Source organism: Arvicola amphibius, chromosome 12 (assembly GCF_903992535.2).
Source record: "Arvicola amphibius chromosome 12, mArvAmp1.2, whole genome shotgun sequence".
In the NCBI taxonomy this organism is placed as follows: domain Eukaryota; kingdom Metazoa; phylum Chordata; class Mammalia; order Rodentia; family Cricetidae; genus Arvicola; species Arvicola amphibius.
The window spans coordinates 5,227,340-5,243,612 of NC_052058.2; the positions used below are offsets into that span (position 1 = coordinate 5,227,340).

The following is a 16,273-nucleotide window of genomic DNA, read 5'->3' on the forward strand; positions in this document are numbered from 1 at the left end:
CAGGGGAAGGGAGGGCAGGGCAGGGGAAGGGAGGGCAGGGCAGGGGAGGAGAGGGAGGGCAGAGGAAGGGGAGGGAGGGCAGGGGAAGGGAAGGCAGGGCAAGGGAGGGAGGGTAGGGCAGGGGGAGAGGATGGGAGGTGAGGAGGTAATGGGGGTATTAAATCATAGCTAATTAAAGGACAGTTAATTCACATACAATGAATTAGGAATTGTTATGTCATTTTCTAGCAAAGCATGGACAGTTTTAAGCATGGGTCCCTGGGCTACTACACAGGTCTCATGTCCACAAAGCCAGCCTAGCTGAGGCTCCCTCCACAATCTCGTGTCTAGAAGGGTCTGTCCCTACTGTCCCTGTCCCATGACACCATGTCTCCTTAAGAATCAAGTTATTTTCAGATATGATCACCTGGACTGACACATTTAAGAAATGAATCACTCACGGCAGAATGTTCAGCTTCTAGGGTGGAGTTCACTAGACGGGGCTTGAAGAACCACGCCAACACGTCACACACCATTTCTGCTTTAGTACACGGGGTGGGGGGGGTACTACACACGTGTGTACATTTACCGAACCGAGACTATTTTCCTAAACCCATTCTCTCTGCCAGTACGGTAGACATTGCAGTATTAGTCTAAGTAACTCAAGATGCCCTGGGGTGCTACATTAGCAGAGACTAGAAATCCACCGAAATCGTTTACATGTGTAACTGAAACACTAACTCTAGATGGGCAGACACTGCCCCTCTGAAACAGTCTCCGTGTGACAACTCCAGGTGAGCTCAGGAGCCCACCTCAGTTAGCTAACGCTTCTCTCTGCTGAGCCCTTCAGGCTTGCACTGGGAAGCTTTTAGATGCCTGGGGGTCCCCACCGGCAGATGCTGGATTTGCAGGCCTGTTGCTGTGTTTGTGTGGCCTGAGAGCCCAGCTCTAGGCGACATTGGACACCAGCTCCCATACTCGGGAGCACAGAGGAACACGCCGTGAGAGGCGCTGAGGACAGTCACATCCAGCTCGAGAGCGTATTAATTTAAATCTACTCTGGAGAAGAGCTTGCCCCTATCAGCCTCGTCATAATATCTGAAATATTTGAAAGCAATAAAATCCCTTTACAAAAGACAGGGATATAGAGGAAGAAAGAGACACACGTCTGGCTTAACCCTTGAAGTCATCAATAAAACACAATATTGGTTCCATCCATTCTCCAATCCCCGTGCCCTCCGCCGCCACCGACTGCCTGACTTCAGTCACTTCCAGTCACAGACTGTACTCTCTCCCCTCCCTACAGCTCCGCTGGAGAGTAACTGTTTTTACTCTGGCTGAAAAATTAATTCCTTTCCAGAAACGTTCTCATCTTCTTTTTGGGGGGGCAGTAGGGTGCTACCAGGCGACAGGATTATAAAGTGACCCCGGGGTCAGAAGGAGACTTTTCTCTTTCTCAGGAAGGAAATCAATGGCTAAGCCCAAGACTCTTAAAATAATGTGTTCTTGTGGCACCCGCCCGCGCAGCGTTTTTGATTTGCTATGAAAAGAATAAGAAGAGGATAAGAGGTGGTGAGGGAATGTTATAATCTGCCACACTCACAGGGCAGCCTCCACTAAGTAATGCCAGATAAATTGAGGATTTACATATTTAAGATAAACTGGAGACGAGGTAGAGGCAGATACTTGCAGACACACAGTCTCGCTCAACAAGTTAACTCTTACAACTTCCTGCTACCTGATGCTAATATTTTTGCTCAACTTCCCAGCTTAAGACCTATTAGCGAGTAACCAAGACACCACCTTTCAGGTCACCCGTGCTCCCAACCCACCCTAAAGAATTGCCCTGTCCCCAGGAAACCCACAGTTAACTGCACGGAGATGCGAGATGCGTAAAGGCAGCAGATGGAAAACAGGGGAGCAGCTGGGAGTGTCTCCCTGAGAACTGTTTCTAACAGCCTGTTCACAAATAATGCCTCTCCACCGTGGAGATAAAAATAAAATGTAAATATTGAGAAGGTTACTGGTCACGGCAGTGAGATGGCACAAGGTGCCCGTACCGCTCTTGGTTCTCCACCCACCGCACCCGCACCGATTGCTCCAGGTCTAGCTCTCCAATCAGATTCCATTTTAGGAGTCTGACTTCACTGGGAGCTTCGACCCCATGCTGCTCTCAGGGAGCAGAAGCCTGAGTGGACTTGGTCAACAGTCACTATTTCTCTAACTTCCAGAGACTCCAACTGGGGATGCAGCGTGGCAGAGCAGGGCCCGTCCTGACTTGGACTTGATCCCCAGTCCTCTGGGGTTCATCACCCTAGGGATGCTCCATGAATCCCTACTACAGCCCCTTTGGAGGAAAGAAGGGGTCAGGGGGTGGGGGCGGGGCAAGAGAGGACAATGGGGGATGGTGATAAACTTCATGAGAAATGGTTTAAAATGTCATCATGAATGTAAATCATTTTGTAAAAGGAATATTAATGAATCAAAATTTTAAAGCATTTTGTGTATGTATGGCATATGTATGCATATGTGATGTATGTATGTGTGTACAGTGTATGTGCATATGACATGTGTGTGGGGGTGTATGAGATGTGATCTGTATGTGTGTGTGTGTATGTGTGTGGTATATGTGAAAGTGACATGTGTATATGATATGTGTGTGTGGTGTGTGTAGGTGGTGTATGTGTACATTTGTGGTGGTGTGCATGTGGTGTGTGTGGTGTATGTATATATGGTGTGTGTATGTTTATGTGACATATGTGTGTGGCACATGTATGTGATGCATGTACATGTGACCTAGGTGTAAATGGTGTATGTGGTATGTGTGCAGCATGTGTGTGGTGTGTATGTGTGATACATGTGTGTGCATGTCCATGTGATGTGTGTATGTGTCTATGGCATATGTATGTGTGGCATGTGTGTATGTCTGTGGTTTATGTGCATGTGACATACATGTATGTCATGTTTGTGTAACATGTGTGGTGTGTGTAGAATATGTGCTTGTGATATATGTGTGTGTCTGTGTGTGTGGAATGTGTGCATGTGTTATGTGGGATCTGCATGCATGGAGAACAGAAGAGGTTCAAACATTCTCCTCTATCCCTTTCAGCCTTTCCCTTTGAGGCAGGGTCTCTCCCTGAGCCTGCAGCTCATGAGTTTCCACTAAGCTGGGAGCCAGCCATCCCCAGAGAGTCAGTCTCCTGTCTCTGGCCCACACAACACTGACTGAGAGCATACTTAACTTGTGATGTAAATGTTGGCCTACAGGCTCAGGTCCCTGGAGCTGCACAAAGAGCATTCCTACCCACTGAGCAGTCTCTCAAGTCTCTTAACTTAAAATTAATAACACTTCATGCACGAGACACGGCTCTTCTTCCTACAGACAGATTTCTAATAAACTCCCAGTTGGGGATGAAGTCTGAACCCTTTCGTCTTGCATGATTGCAACTCTAGTCCTTGTTCACACTGGACCAACCTCATCTTCTAATCATTTATCCTTGAAGTAAATGAGCAACTCGCTGAGCCCAAGCCCCGCAGCAGGTGTGGAGAGAGGGGGGCCTAATATGATAAGCGGCACAAACAGCAGGGACTTATACAAAATTTCCCATATTTTACTTCCTGACGTGGATGCTGCCTACTGACTAGTCTCTTTAGAATCATTTATCAAGCAAAAGCACTTTCACAATCATGTGAGTTTTTAAAACACTTAAATAAGTAAAAACACAAAAGGAAACTCACCTGGCAAGGCAGTGATACCAGGAGCACAAAAGTGGTTTTCCCTCGGTGAGGTTCGTCCACTGAACTCCAGATAGCTGATCCCTGTCGTTTTCTCAAACACAGAAATGCAACTGCATGACCTGTGTGGTGGGGGCTGTGCTTGCACGATACCCTAGAGAAAATCAAGAAAATTAAGTGAAAGACTGGGGGAAAAGAAAGAAAAGGGGGTCACATAGATGATCAATAGAAAAGGACGGAGGAGCCAGAGCGAAAGATAAATCATTAGAGGGATTGAAATCTCCACTGGGACCATCAGAAACAACTTCAAAAGAAGGAAGTCATTGAACTGGGTCTTGAAGGACAGTTCAGAATTGACAGCAGAACCATGATTAATGGGCATTGGGCATCAATTGGGCATTGATAGACCCCCTCAAACAAGTAGCGGGTGGTTTACAGTGTGGAGCGGGCCATACCAGGCCAGGATAGGAGATGAGAATCAAAAGTGAGGAGTTCAGAGCTTGGAAATTTAAACAAGAGTCAGTATCTGACTCCAAGGACAAGGACAAGAGCCAAGATCAAGCAAGCACCGTATGGACTGGAGGATGGTTTAGTGGGTAATGTGCTTGCCGGGCAAGCATGAGGATCTGAGTTCAGATCCCCAGTGTTCATGCAAATGTCAAGACGCCATTACAGCATGCCTGGGAGGCAGAGGCAGGAGCTTCCTAGAGGAAAGCCAGCTGGCTAGACTATCCATATCAGTGATCTGTGGATGCTAAGGAGAGACCCCCTGAATATATAGGGTGGAACATGTTCTGTGTTGACCCCTGGCTCACACACACACACACACGCCATGTATACATACACTTGCAAAAAATGCATCTAGACTAGGAGTGCATTTAGAATCAATCTGCAGCAATCTGATCAGTGGGTTAAAATGGGCAGAGCAAGAGACACTAAGACCACCAGGTTATCATAGATTATCCTTGGCTTTGAGATCATCAAATTAAGAGAGAAAGAGATAGACAGCTCTCTGGAGGTTCTTGGAAACTGAGGAACCCAAGTCCATGCTGCCTTGGGCTCCCTCCTTCTCCACAAAGCCTCTCTGTCTTTACTGAAATAAATTTCTCATCAATGCAGCCATTTAACTTGACTTGTACAACATTCCTGTATTCATTCTTTTCAGTGTGAGAGATGAGAACCTTCCATTTAAATATAATCAGTCACCCCAAATGTGATGCCACCACAATCATAGGTGTTCCTCCTGTTTTTGAGTCTAACCTTCCCTTGCCCTTTATGTCTGGGCATGTAGCTTGTGTAGGCATGCTTGCTGGTCTTGAGGGAGTGTAGACACACCCTTCTACATCTCCCTCCTGGATCTATATGCTTCGCTGTAAAAGCTCTGCCTAGCCCTGGCAGTTGCCACGCATTCAAGCTGCTGACTATATCTCCTCATGCTTTCCTGTCAGTAAAAAAGCCACAATGTCACAAGTGGTGGCTTTTCTCTCCCAGGCCCCACCAGCATATGTTAAAAACATGAGCACCTCAAGTCTGTTTGATGTGTTTACTCTTTTTAAACTGCAAATGAATCGAACATTCAGAAACGAATCAAAGGAGACCGAGAAACCATCTCTACTGTTTGTTACCTAAGTAAGTGCTTTCCATGAACCTAGACTAAAATGTTGTGTGTTAAATTACTCATACTTCCTTCTTGCCTCTCTAGTGGATCAGCCCTCCCTGCCTGACCCTGGGTCTGATGCGTTGGATGGCTGATGCACAGCTTTTTGTTAGCACTTCATCGTTAGTACCTCTCCTTTAGCAACAAGGAGAGTTTGAGGATAGTCACGGTTCAAACAGACTCCATACCAACAGGAAACGACCATTTTCCCCCGTGTTACACAGCGTAGCTCCCCACAGATGTGTCATGTTGATGGCCCAGAAAAGCTTGACAGCACTGGCTGGCTGGGGAAGCGGTGGTAAATGTGCATCCTCACCTCTCATGGTTCCTGATGTATTTCCCATGCTGCTCGTTCCAGGTGCCATAGCAACAGACCAGAGATACAGACAGGATGAACTCAGGTTCCTCTCCTGGCTGGGCTCAAAGTGCTTCCTGCCCTTCAACAAATTAGAGGAAAAGTCCTCTTTAAATGTCTGCAGCTGGGGCTGAAGAGAGCTCCACAGTTAAGAGAACTGGTTGTTCTTCTGAACCTGGTTCAATTCTCAGGCCCCACACAAGCCCCCAGGCTCACAGTCATACGAAATTCCAGTTCCAGGGCATCAGACACTCTCTTCTGAACTGGCCCTAGACACATATACAGTGTGCATAAACACATACAGGCAAAACACCCATACAAATACAATTTTAAATTTTAATTTTTTGAAAATACCTGCAGATGACCCAGAGGTGGCTCCGAGACTTGATAAGGTGATGGGGGCTCTTTCCAGAGAACTCAGCGTGTTGGGTGGGAAAATGTTCTCTGTGACTGGGGAGCCTGGATCATCACACTTGATCTACCTCCATGAGCTAAGCCACAAACACTGAGAACTGAACCAAGCTTGGCTCTGAATCCTGGTCCAGGCCACAGTGACGTTTGGGTAGAGATGTGAGAAAAATGAGAATGTACTGAATTTTTCAGTCAATTTAATTATCTCATCAAGTGTACTAGCACTTAATATGTCTAATTCTCTGATAATTAAAAATGAGCAGTACCCTCAGTCAGGACTAGCTCAGCAGTTGGCTTCTCCCAGAAGGTGTGCTTTTGAAAACATATTAAAAACAAATAAATCAACTTTGGGACTGGAGAGGTGGCTCAGTGGGTATGAGCACTTGCTGCTCTTCCAGGGGACCAGAGTTTGGTTCCAAGCACCCATGTCTCACAATAACTCTAGATTCAGATCTGACACCCTCTTCTGGCCTCCAGAGGTACTGCACTCATGTGTAGGTACACACACACACAGGTAAATGACACACATACATAAAACAAAATAAATTGTAGAAGGAGCTGTGGGCAGGTTTCCCGCCACCCGGCTCCTGGCCACCAGCTAGCTTTACCCAAAATAATTACATGGAAACTGTATTCTTTTAACACTGCCTGGCCCATTAGTTTCAGCCTCTTACTGGCTAATTCTCACATCTTGGTTAACCCATTTCTAATAATCTGTGTAGCACCACGAGGTGGTGGCTTACCGGGAAAGATTCTAGCCTGTGTCTGTCTCAGGTCAGAGAATCATGGCAACTGCCTTCTCTCTCCCACAATTCTGTTCTGTTTACTCTGCCTACCTAATTTTCTGTCCCATCAAAGGGCCAAGGCAGTTTTCTTTATTAACCAATGAAAGTAATACATAGACAGATGACCCTCCTCCATCAATAAATAAAGAATACAGCTAAATCATGAAAACTTATTTATTTATGTTTACATGCAAGTATGGGAACACACATGGAGGTCAGAGGGCAACTTTGGGAAGTCAGTTCTCACCTTCTGCCTTGCTGAGTCAGGGACACTCTTGTTTTTGCTGCCCTATTGCAAGCTGAAATGCTAGTATCTCTGACCCCTGGGCTGAATTTATAGGAAATCCAGACTTTCACACAGGTTCCAGGAATCGAACTTGGGTCTTTTAGCTTGTAAGAGTAGTTCTTCTACCAGCTAATACAACTCCCCTGTTCCCAAAGGTTCTATTACTTCCCACTGGACTTGATAGCTACCTTACCCAGCATCAAATGAAAGGCTTAGCCAGTCTGACTCATAGGCTTCTTTGTTGAAGGAGGTCACCTGTTGGTTCCCGGCTGCTCAGCCCCAAAATAATCATACAGAAACTATACCATTTAAATCACTGCTTGGCCCATTTGCTCTAGCTTCTTATTGGCTAACTCTTACATATTAATTTAATGCAGTTCTATTAATCTGTGTATCATCATGTGGCTGTGGCTTACTGGCTAAAGTTCCATTTGGCTCCAGTGGGGCTACATGGTTTCTCCCTGACTCTGCCTCCTTTCTCCCAGCATTCAGTTTAGTTTTCCCCACCTACCTAAGTTCTGCCCTATCAACAGGCCAAGGCAGTTTCTTTATTAGCCAATGGTACTCACAGCATACAGAGGGGAATCCCACATTACTTCTTTTTGCTCCCTGGGACTTCAGGTGGAAAGGAGTTAATCTTACAAGAGTTATGTAATGCCAGATAAGCTGTCTAGGGACTGAGTGACCTTGGAAAAGTCAATCTAAAGATATCCATCTGAGGTGTGTGTGTGTGTGTGTGTGTATACGCACATGCACACACCCAGACACTTTCTGCATAATAGAAAAGGCATTTCAAGAGCCATGATTTTATGGACAGCACAGGAGAGAACAAGACCATTTATGTGAAAAGGGAAACTGGTCTGCCCCTCAGGTTGCTAAGAAGATTATTTCTAGGATTAGGAATGTGGAAAAACAGCATGCTTTAAAAACATAAATCTTGTATCCAAAACAAAAAGAGGAGTACATAAAGATGAAAACAATTCCATTCCATCAGAACTAGATGTGTGCTGCCAACAAGGGTGGGCCCAGAGGGAGAGAGCGGAGAATAAACACCACAGGCGTCAACTCAGGTCCTTGCATACTTTCCTGAACGAACATCTCCCAGCCCTCCTATATGTATGTATATTTTGCCACCATTTTAAAAATTAAAGCAAGAGGCTGGTGAGATGGCTCAGTGTTTATGAACACTTGCTGCTCTTCCAAAAGACTGAGGTTCAGTTCTTAGCACCCACATGGTGGCTCATAACCATCTACAACTCCAGAGCCAGAGGATCTGACACCCTCTTCTGATTTCTGATTTCTGCAGGTATGCACATGGTATACACACACACACACACACACACACACACGTAGGGGGGCTGAGGTTGGGCAAAGTTGCTAAGATTTCATTAACCTGAAAGTTGAGCAGAGGAACTAAACACCGCATCTTGAGGTCTGTGCCTTCCACGGAGTATTTACAAAACTGCCAAAGAACAGAAGGCACGGCTTTGCACAGATGCTTCTTTAGCTGTATTCTCAGCATTCCTATTTTCATCATCATTGAAAATATTTAATTATAACAATAACCTCTAACCTTTTTTACTTATAAAGCACCTTCACAGCCATTCCCATGGTTTCTCAGAGCAACACTGTGAGGGGACAGAACGGAAAGCATGTGTTCCGTGTACTGATCCTACGTTAACATCCAGAGCATCTATGTCTCCGGTGAGCAAAGCACCCACTAGCCACCCCAGATTCCCAGCTGTCCCCCTGGACCTGCTAAATTAATCCTCTGTGGCTCAGTTTCCCCGGTTGTAAAAGGCAACTTGGATTGCCGTTAGTTAATAAATGTAGCACCCTTAGAATGTTGCCTGGCATGACTCTCATTGGTACTCTCTGGGCATCAATAGCGTAGTAACTGGGGAGAGATGATGACGGCATGGGTGACGGACAACACAGCAAAGGAACCACAAGAGAGTTCATACTGAAAAGGAAACAGGAAGTGAGGATAGCAAAACAGGAAGTGGCTGCAAGCTTGTGCTCACCAGTAAGCACACCCCAGACACATGTAGGTAGATTTCCAAGTGTTCCTGCTATGGCCCCTGAGGCAGGCAGGACTGAGACCATGCCGACTTTATTTCTTCCTGAGAATGTGCCTTGGGTTCAACAGTTGTTTAAGTCTTAAACATGCAGTGGCTTAAACAGAGGGGAGCTGACACAGAACCAGTCAAAGACCTTCATTGCGTTTCTTTTTTGTTATTGTTGTTTTTGTTTTGTTTTGTTTTGAGACAAGGTTTCTCTGTAGCTTTGGAGCCTGTCCTGGATCTAGCTCTTGTAGCCCAGGCTGGCCTCGAACTCAGAGATCCGCCTGCCTCTGCCTCCCGAGTGCTGGGATTAAAGACGTGTGCCACCACTGCCTGGCTCCTTCATTGAGTTTCTAACGCCCAACTCAGTCAAAAGTGTTCAGCCACTCTTTAGTGGGAGAAAATTACCTTAAACAAAGTAAATAAATAAAGTCTGGAGCAGTTAAAAGATGAAAACTGCAACATGAAGGGATAAAAGGGAAGGAGGAACAAAGGGGAAGGAGGGAGGGAGGGAACCTAAGAGGAGGGGTAAGGTGGGCAGTCTGCACTGAAATTAGCAAGCACTGTGAGAGCTGCGTGTTGATAAATATCCCTTTCCTGGGGAGACATTATCAATGTCTACCCCTCCTCCAAAGGTACCCATGACTAACCAATGTCTGACTCCACCAAAGACCACACTGGGAACCAATGAATCCATTAGGTTTACCTACATAGCAATGGGAGTCACGAGCAGGAGAGTGGGTGGCCTTCAAGTAGTCACAGTGGAAAAGCTAAACCCAGCATGGACAGTGATACCTCCCCCCACCCCTGCCCTTCCCATGCCAGCCTTGGTACTCCTAGCCCCTCTCTGAGGTACCTGCAAGTAGGGCAGAATTGCACACACTTGGCTAGGAGGAGCACTTGGGTGAAGATCTGAGCCTAGTCCCTGCTCTGATGAGGGAAGATTAACGGGCAGCAAACCCAACGGGGTCGATCGTCTGCAAGCAGACACAGCTGAACTAATGAAGACAGTGGTAGTCTGGCTCAGAGACCAGTCCCGTCTGACAAACACTGAGATGTGAACCATCCCGGTGGCCCCATTGAGCTCTGAAATCCATTCCTCACCTGTCCCTGGGTCACCACACAGGAAGCTTCCTCCTCCATGCCTCGGGTGCAGAGGTTTCACAAATACCCCCACCTTGAGTCTCTGGCGCAGCATGGCCCTCAATCCCATTCTGATTCCTTGTCTCCTCTTGGATAGAGAAGAGCTCTTCTCATCCTCCACATCCTCCCTAGAGGTCGGAGAGAGCGCAATGCATGATGGGTATTCTTCCCATGAGCACGAAGATCACTTACAAGAGAATATACAACAAAGGCAAAAGATCTCATGCTTGGCCCACTAGATTCGGTGTTTGTTGGTTGTTCCATCTTGAAGGTTTAGGGATCCTGTTTGCGGGGCTGGGGTTGAACACAAAGCCTCACACAAACTCAGCAAACTAAAGACCTCTTTGGTCCTGAAGCAGGAGGTTCCTTTGGTTCTGTTTAATACAGAAAGCAAACCAGCACGTGAGTGGGCTCTTAATGTTCTACAGAACATGGATCCTCAAATCCAGACTGTAGTACCCAAATATTCTGGAAACTCTGCTGTGAGTCTGTTGTGCGTGCTCACTCCAATGGGGGCTCACAGAGTACCCTACCTGCCCTGTGGCCCAACCCATGTTCTGGGCTCCAGCTCAGTGCTTTCTTTACATCTACACATTGCATCTGGAAACAAGAAGTAATCAAGTTTGGAAGGCCCTCCCTGACCACCGGGTCCAGGTGGCAGCCTGGTTACAGGAGGGTGGAGAACAAGCTCCAGCCCTCCTAGCACCCCAGTGCCTAAGCAGAGCCGCTGGGCCCGGCAGTATAAAGCAAGCCAAAGGCGGTTCCCTGAATCACCCCCCAGCTCCACCTCCTAGACTTTCAACCTCAATAAAACCAACTTGCTGGCGGCTCACAAAGGCTGCCCAGCATTTAGAGGCGAGTTGGGCTTTTCTTCAGTGTGCCTGCTTTCATTTCTGGCCGTCTTTGATTCAAGCTGAATAAGCCATGGCAGATGGGCCGGGGCTGGGGTTTGAAAAGACTTTGGTAGGGTGCGGGATACCACGTCTGCCCACGCGGAGTCGCCTAACCAGCCGCCCCGTTTCAAGGCTTTCCTGTGCAGTCCGGTTTCTTAGAACTGTCCCACGGCAGCGCAGACTACAGAGGACTTCTGTCCTCCCCTGACCCTGCCGGCCTTCGCAGCTGGGCGACGCTGGGAATCACTTCCGGCACTGAAAAGGTTAATTGTCTCCCGCTGCGAAGTGGAAGCTGAGAAAAGGGTCCTGGGCAGGGAGGAATTGCGGTAAATGAGATTTTCTTTATAGTGTGGGTTCATTCTCTCCGAGATGAAAGGGCACTTTCGTTGGAAATTCCAAATCTGCTCAGGAAACCTTCATTAGGATATTAAACAAGACTTAATAAGTGAAAGTGATTTGCATGGCTGATAATCACGGCCATTAATCAAGACAGCTTCTGTCTCTCTCTCTGCAATATGTTTCGTGTTCCATTGAAAAGCCCCTTTAATTCTGGAGGGCTTCTTAAAAGGGAAATATTGCATTTAGCCATTTTTTAAATGATTTACTTAGCAAAGATCACTATAAATAATGGTCTCCCCCCTTCACAGCTGTAACGATCAGAATAATTAATACTGGGAGGTTTGTGTCAGAGATGGGGCCAGATGTGTCCCATTTATCAGACGCCGGCTGCACTTACTCTAATAGGTTCCCCGGCTTTTAAAGAGAACATTAAGTATGACCCAAAAAATCAAACATTCTGTACTTTTACTCCAACCTCCTGCTCAGCCCAGTCCTAGGTCACGGTGGGGGCTGCCACCTTCCACATCAACTCCTCCGCCACCCAAATCCTCCAACATCCAGCAATAAAACAAGACAACCTGTCTGTGGCGGTCAATAAAATTAGAAACAAATAAAAAGAAAGCTATTCAGGAGTGCCGCCGCTCTCCTTCCAGGGCAGCCGTCTCCGTTAAAACCAGTAGTAGCTGCAACACTGAGAGACTTTCACAGGATGGGAGGGGACTGGGGGAGTGGAGGATAAAGACAATCAGAACTGGGAGAGAAGTAGGTGGTAATGTTTTAGCTCAGGCAAGTAAAATATCAAGGGGTTTTGCTAATTTTTTTTACTCTTTTCTTTTTCCTTTTCTTATCCCCCCCCCCCACCAAATTCTTGGTTATCAGCCTTACAAATGGATTATTTTCCAAGATCTTAGAAACAAAAGGTCAAGGCCGTCTTATGACTTTTCATGGTGGAAACAGTGTAGGGACACCAGTTTTTAGGTGTCAGTGAGAGTCAAGGGTGGCTGGGCGAGGTGAGGGCAGGATTCTCCAATCAGGACTTCTGCCCATGGTGTAGTCTTACAGCCTGACTGATGTGTTCCGTGACAGTCTCTGCAGCTGCCCATGGCAGATCTGCACATCTGGGCACATTCAGCATACTGGAGTCTGTATGTGGATGCGTGCTCACACTCCATCAGGAAGTTTCTGGCTTTGGGCGTAATTCAATTGCTGCTTCTGCCCTACTTGGGTGATAAAAATCTACTGCCCCTTTTCCTGCTGTTTCTGTGGCCTCTCTTGTTATGTCTCTGCTAAAATTACCTCACTCCAGTGTCTGGCGGCTTGGGAGTTTATTTGGGGGGGGGGTGGTAACTGGGGACAGGATGGTTTCTACTCACTGGGGCTCCGCACACCATTCAATTCTGTGCAACAGAGAAGAGCAGCTGTGTAGTGATATTTCGGTTGTATTTTAATAAATAAAGCTTGCCTGAAGTTCAGAGAGTAAAACAGTCCCACTGGTCAGCCTCACAGACCAGGCAGTGGTGACACGCACCTTTAATCCCAGTAGTCACACTAGTTGCCATAGTAATTGGGTGGTGCACGCCTTTAATCCCAGCCCTAGAGAGGAATATAAGATGGGAGGAGACAGCTCTCAGACTCAGTCTCATTCTGAGATTCCTGGAGGCAGGATCGCCATTTTGGACTGAGGTAGAGGTAAGAGCAGTGGCTGGCTGTTTCGCTTTTTTGACCTGCAGGTTGAACCCCAATATCTGACTCTGGGTTTTTATTAATTGCGCTACCCAAACGGGTCCTGATGGGCCTGACATGAATGATGCGTCCTGCGCCCCCTCCCTGCCTCCCGACCGGAGGCATTTCTTCTAGAACTGATTTTCTAGCAGACAAGATGGAGTTGAGCCATGAGCTCAATTACTTTTATCATTTATTTATTTGTTTGTTTGTTTGTTTCCTTTTTTTCTTCCTGATCCCTCAACCCCTACTACTCTGTATATTTCTCTAGCTTGTCATGTGTTACCTTAGAGCCTGAGATGGTTAGTCTTCACTGTCAGTCTGAATAGATTTATAATCACCATGGAAACACACCTGTGGGTTTGGATATCTATTACCACGCCTCCAGAAAGGTTTAGCTGAGAAAGGAGGGCCCACGGTGAATGGGTCTCCATTCCGTGGACTAGATTACTAAATACAAAGGAGAAAGCTGCCTGCCACCATGGCTCCCCCTCCACGGGAATGACCCTCAAACTGTGAGCCAGAACAAACCGTCCCTCCCTAGAGTTCCTTCCTGCAGGCATTTGCTCACAGTGATGAGGAAGGGAATGAGTAAGCTGTCATAAGGATTCAGTGATCACCTCTACCTGGGTACCTGGGAGGTATCAAAGCCATGCTCAGAGAAGCCCCAGTCCTTCCGAGAAAACAGTAGCATCATAACGTCCAGGGCAGGAACAGGATCCAAACATATACAGCCCTGCAATGAAGTCAGGTGGAAGCTGACCACCGCTGTCATGTTTTCCAGATACCAAACCTCAAACATTTTTCAAACCCACCCTGCCCCTTATTGCCATGCCAGGCTAGAGAGAATGGCTATGCGAGGGTTAGAAGGTGATGTCATTTTTCTGGACACACTCGGTCAGTGTGCAAAGGTCCTCACAATCTGAAGTAAAGAGGAAAGCTACACAGCCATGGCCATGTTCTCTGCCACAATCCCAGCACTCCTGTGCCAAGACAGGAAGTAGAAACAGACTCCTGGGAAGCTCCAAGCCAGCTACCTGGCACATGCAGAGAAGGCAAGAGATCCTGTCCCAAACAAGCCGGAAGGTGAGAGCCAACACTTAAGCCTGTCCTCTCACCTCCACATGCGCACCATGGCATGATCTCTCTCTCTCTCTCTCTCTCTCACACACACACACACACACACACACACACACACACACACACACACGGCGGGGATGGGGAGACAGAGAGAAAGGGGGATGATATCTGGTGGAGGAGGAACCCGAGATAACAGCTCAGAAAAAAAAAAAAAAACACAAAGAAAGGTAAAAGCCAGATTAAATATTAAATTAAAACACTAGTATATGAAGCCAAATATTACTAAAATTGGGGTTCAAAGATAGAGACAAGAAGACAATTAATGTAGTCTCCCAGAGACAATGACAATGATATCCCAGATTTACAGGACCCACTGAGCTCCTCCAGGAAAGAGTAAGAGACACGGGATGCAGCAGGTGGAACACCACAACAATGAACACTTCTACAGAGAACACCAGGGATCCCAGAGGGCACCAAGCCTGTGTTTGAGACCCAGCTACCCCGGAGGCTGGGAGACACTGGAGACATTATCTTCATGTGATAAAGGAAAATGATTTCCAAACTAGTCTCAGATGTCCAAATGAAACTGTAAGTTAGGCATCAAAGTAAAACGAAGACTCCTTCAAGCAGGCAGGGTATCAATGAATTGATTCCACCTACACTACACCCAGGTAATTACTGAAGAATACTCCAGAATGAAAGAGTCTAAAGGAAAAGGAAGACTGGACTTACGGGGGCCAGAGGGACAGCTCTGGGGCTGAATGCAGACTGCTTTTGCAGAGGTCGCGAGTGTGATTCTCCTCACACACACCAGGCAGCTCACAACCACGTGTAGCTCCAGCTCAAGGGCATCAGGGCATCCGACACCCTCTCTGGGCACCTGTACTCATATGAGCACATGCCCTGCCCCCAAACACTTCTATGCACAATTATTTTTTTCTTTTTTCTTTTCTTTTTTTTTTTTTTTTTTTTTGGTTTTTCAAGACAGGGTTTCTCTGTAGCTTTGGAGACTGTCCTGGAACTAGCTCTTGTAGACCACACTGGTCTCGAACACACAGAGATCTGCCGCCTCTGCCTCTCAAGTGCTGGGATTAAAGGTGTGTGCTACCGCTGCCCAACTTTAAGTAAATCTTTTAAAAAGTCAAAAAGACTAGATTCTGAAAACAGCGTGTCCAGTGCTGGAGGAGATGGAGGGAATGATCACGATGACAGATAACCAACTGCCCTATGGCATGGACCAGGAGCCTCTGCAGAGGGAAGTCACACAGCACAACTGCGTGTGCCCGGCTCCAACGAGAGAAGAAGGCAAAACCAAGTCCACAGGGTAACTGAGAGTCCGCGGATCAGAAGTAGGGGTGAGGTGAGGGAGTGAGGCCCGGGGCGACAGTCATGCTCCAAAGAGCGCAGGCAATGGAAGCATCAAGAGTTGAAGCTGTGTTCTATGATTTGTGAGGAAAATACCCCGTTCAGCTTCAAGAACTGAAACCAGGGGCTGGGGCGTGAGGTCAGTGGGTAAAGGTGCAGTTGTGAGGACCTGTGTGCGGTTCGCCAGCACCCACATAAAAGCCAGGAACTGAGACGCACATCTGTAGCTCCAGAGCTGGAGTGACCATGCACTGAGACACACAGCTCTTGGAGTTCACTGGCCGGCCAGTCTAACCGACTGGGACTCCAGTTTGATGGGAGACCCTGTCTGAGAACGGACGGTGAAAGTGATAGAAAAAGACAACTGATGGACACCTGGCCTTGACCAGCTCCCAATGTGCCGCGTGCACCCCCCCACAGATGTGTATACACACGCGCACGCACACACACACACGCACCC

General features: G+C 47.2%; 1 long non-coding RNA gene and 1 other non-coding gene across 3 annotated transcripts in view; one reads left to right on the top strand and one right to left on the bottom strand.

The window, feature by feature from the left end:
• The window catches only part of LOC121676938, a 44,522-nt gene extending 29,202 nt beyond the window's left edge, over positions 1-15,320 (bottom strand). For both annotated transcript variants that reach the window (XR_006020664.1, XR_006020663.1), the window contains exons 1-4: positions 15,181-15,320; positions 10,376-10,542; positions 5,688-5,808; positions 3,718-3,868 (exon numbers count right to left, since the gene is read on the bottom strand). This is a non-coding gene — a long non-coding RNA (uncharacterized LOC121676938). The remainder of the gene's footprint in view (positions 1-3,717; positions 3,869-5,687; positions 5,809-10,375; positions 10,543-15,180) is intronic.
• On the top strand, positions 3,710-3,871 carry LOC119799624. Its single transcript, XR_005282904.1, has one exon. It is a non-coding gene; the product is annotated as a U1 spliceosomal RNA (small nuclear RNA).
• Positions 15,321-16,273: the final 953 nt, after the last annotated feature.